This window comes from Trichosurus vulpecula, chromosome 6 (genome assembly GCF_011100635.1).
Source record: "Trichosurus vulpecula isolate mTriVul1 chromosome 6, mTriVul1.pri, whole genome shotgun sequence".
Lineage (NCBI taxonomy): Eukaryota > Metazoa > Chordata > Mammalia > Diprotodontia > Phalangeridae > Trichosurus > Trichosurus vulpecula.
Genome location: NC_050578.1, coordinates 187,383,546 through 187,387,159, shown reverse-complemented (window position 1 = coordinate 187,387,159; position 3,614 = coordinate 187,383,546). Strand labels below are relative to the sequence as shown.

The following is a 3,614-nucleotide window of genomic DNA, read 5'->3' as shown; positions in this document are numbered from 1 at the left end:
CCAAAGCTTGGAGAGGGTTATACAGCAAATAAGTGTCATGGGTGGCATCTGAATCCGAGCCTTCCCAACTCTGAGTTCATTACTCCATGTTATACTGGCTTGCCCTTTAAATAGTAACGGTACTCAAATACTAAAAATAATTCTAAATGCCTGATTAGTTCAGAGATTAGATCTCAAGTTCCAGGAGGAGTTTTGACTGCCTTGAGTCCTTCCAGCTTCTAAGTGTTCCCAGTTCCGCTTGGCTCTTGGCACTTCTAACGCTGCTGAAGCAGCTGAAGCAAAGGTTTGCTCGGGCTTCTTTGTTCCCTGCCTGCCCTTCACTGAACTCTATACTTTTGCAGGTGAGAAACACTGACTGCTGGTCCTAGAAGCATCTTTGTCTGTGGTTGCCATGCAACGCTGATGGGAGCTACCGGAGCTCAAACATTGTCTCTTCTTTTAGAAATGGCCTGTCAAGTGTCTCGACTGCCTTCTAATTGAGCTCATTGCTTTGTCAGCCTGCACACTGTGGCTTGAACTTCCCTCATGAAAGCAAAGGAAGGGGAAATAGTTTTATCTGAAGATCTGTCCTCTCACTAAGATTGTCATTTGGGCGTGCTTTCTAGGGTAACAATGGAATCAGATTAATAAATCTCAAGGTTACTTAGGCTTAAGCATTGGGTTCCAGTTTTTGCTTTCTCCTCCTTAACTTTTTGCAAGTTTGATATTTTTGGGGGGTATACACAACTTTTACTGCAGGAATTTTGACTTTCATCTCTGATGCTTTGCTGTCTCTTCCCTTTTCCAAGCCTCCTTGCTTCCCTTTCACTTGATTTAGGAATCTCAAAGGAAAATCATCACTTAGTCCACTTTTGCTCCACTTCCACAACATTCTCCACCCTTCCCACAATTCCTTTGCCCTCACTTTTTGATTGTCAGGGAATCTACATACCTTCAACAATAATAATAATGACTACAACTTATCTCGATTGAAAATCTGTAAAGCACTTGACACCGATTATCTCATTTGTCCCTCTTGACGACGACCCTGTGAAGTAGGTGCTATTATCTCAATTTTACAGATGACAGAACTGAAGCTGAGACAAGTTAGGCATTTACCCAGGGTCCCACAGCTATTAAGTTTATCACACAGAATTCAAACCTAGATTTTCCTGATTCCTAATTTGTGGAATTATTCATGCCAGCCATGTTCATACCTAGCTGCCATCTCTGGTAGGTCTGGCCCACATCTGCCATTATTCTATTCATTTTCTTTCCAGTAAAGATATATTCCACAGTCCTTTTACAAAGGCAGTGATGATGGTATGATGTCTTCTTATCAGGTGAGGCAGTACTGGGACGGAATCTTGGGTCCACCATATCCTGTATATATCAATCATACACACACACACACACACACACACACACACACACACACACACCACACACCCGTAGGTCCTCCACTACAAGAGATCCGTCCAGATGCTCCTCTCTCTGACCCATGCTTCACACAGCTGCTGAAATAAGGGATCATGCCAATCTCCCACATAAAACCTTTGATGGTTCCCAAATTCCTTAGCCTGGAATTTAGGGCCCTCTACAGTTGAGCTCCAAGCCACCTTTGCAAGCTTACTTGAGCTAAACTGTTCAGCCATTCCTCAACCAGAACTCTCCTGCCTCATGCATTTACACAGGTCTGAAATGTCCTCTTTCCTCATCCCTAATGGCTGAACTTTCTGTTAAGATCCAATCCAGATACCATGTCTTCCATAAAGACAGATGAAAGTCATTTCTCCTTCCTCATATTTTCCTAAAACACTCTAGACTTTGGCTTTGTTCTCATCACATTCTCCCATGTTGTATATCTATTATCTCTTCCCACTAGCCTCTAATCTTTTTTGTTGATGCATACTAGCATTTTTTTTTCCACTTTATGCCACCACTGAGCACAGTGCCTTTTACAATGAATGATTATTGAACTGCTTTAAAACTAAAAATTTCATACACTTAGAGAAAAGGTATGGGGTCAAAGTTAAGCAGTCAGAAGTCTTGGTTAACCTGGATAGCCTAGGTATAGTTGTTTGTCACAAGCAGAACTAATCAATCCATAAGCAGTTGTTGGGATCATACTAAGTGCTAGGGATACAAAGACACCAATAAAACAGTCTCTGCTATCAATCTGGCATCTTGAGGAACTGGTGAGACTTTTGAGTCCTCCATCAACAATGTCCTTTGTATCCCTTTCCTAATCCAATCTAGCCCTACCTCTCTTGTTATGACCTTGGTAAGACTCTCCAAGTTATCAAATACCTGGCTAAGGTCACTTCCTACACCTCTTCAACACTTAAATATGTTGCTCTAGCTAGATAGCTAGATATAAGTGAGTCATCACTGGGACAGCTGCTGCTAGGAGAGCCATGGTAGAAGATGGTAGGCTGGGCTATCATGGTGAATGGGATGGCAAAATACCCCTTACTTTCAATTTCTTCAGCATCTATAACAGTTGTGCTGGTTATGTTGGCATTGACAGCAGCAACATTGGTTGTAGTGCCCTTCTTGGTTTTTGTTATAAACTAAATTTTTGTTTGCTCTTTTTTGGTCTTTTCCAATTGGTCCCTTTCAATCTTCTCTCCTTTCGCTGGTGCCACATAGTATGAGTCATCAGATCACCCATGTGGGTTAAACATATCCTTAAGATAACTGTTGCCAAGCTCATCAACTGAACAGAACTGTATTAGCTTCTGATAGATACCAGGATTACAAAACCCCTTCTTCCTCAGGATAACATAGTGCATATCTATTTTCTCCATTGTTTTTCATTCATGCAGTTTCTAGAACCCAGATCTTGGAGATGATCTGAGCATGTGCCAGAGGGCTCTAAGGGAATTTTCATCTCATCGGGAGAAATATTCCTGACTCTCTTCCTGAAAGAGGCCACCACCTCCAAAAGATATCTCTATTCCATGTCTGAAAATTCCAATTGTCTGCTGTTTTCTTTAGTTTCTTCCTTATAAATGTCTTTATTTCCTTCAAGGTCAGACAGATCATCATCTCCATAGATTTAAGACACCAAATTACCTTTTTACTCAGCTGCTGCCATGCTCCTAGTCACCTCCATCCAGGCCTCACCATCTGACTAAAAGCAATGACAGAATATTCTTTTCTGTAATTTATTCTAAATTAGTCATTCTTTATACTTGTATTCCTAGAGTCTAGCATGGTTTCTGACACATGGTAGGCATTTAATAAGTATTGATTGATTAAGTGATGGATTATTGTATCTCTAGAACTTAGCACAGTGAATGAATGAATAAATGGACATTTCTAGGCACTTAATATTTGCCAGATGTTGTGCTAAGTACTGGCGAGATGATAGGAGCTTAACAATTATTTGTTGAACTGAATTGAACTATGTTTGTATTTTATATCTCTAAATAAACCTTCTTCTTTGTGTGTGATGCATTTCACGTATCTGCTATTCAGCAGAATATGGGATACCAAAACACAATTTTCTAGTTTTATCCTGAGTTACCCTAATGTGAGACTCATTCAAAGATTCAAATCTGAAATTCTTCACCAAAATGCTCACAGATATAGATTCTATGAATATTTCAAAATCATTTTTCATTAACTTG

General features: G+C 40.2%; 1 pseudogene; it reads right to left on the bottom strand.

The window, feature by feature from the left end:
- Positions 1-2,306: 2,306 nt before the first annotated feature.
- Positions 2,307-3,079, bottom strand: LOC118854865 (annotated as a pseudogene).
- Between the last annotated feature and the right edge of the window lie 535 nt (positions 3,080-3,614).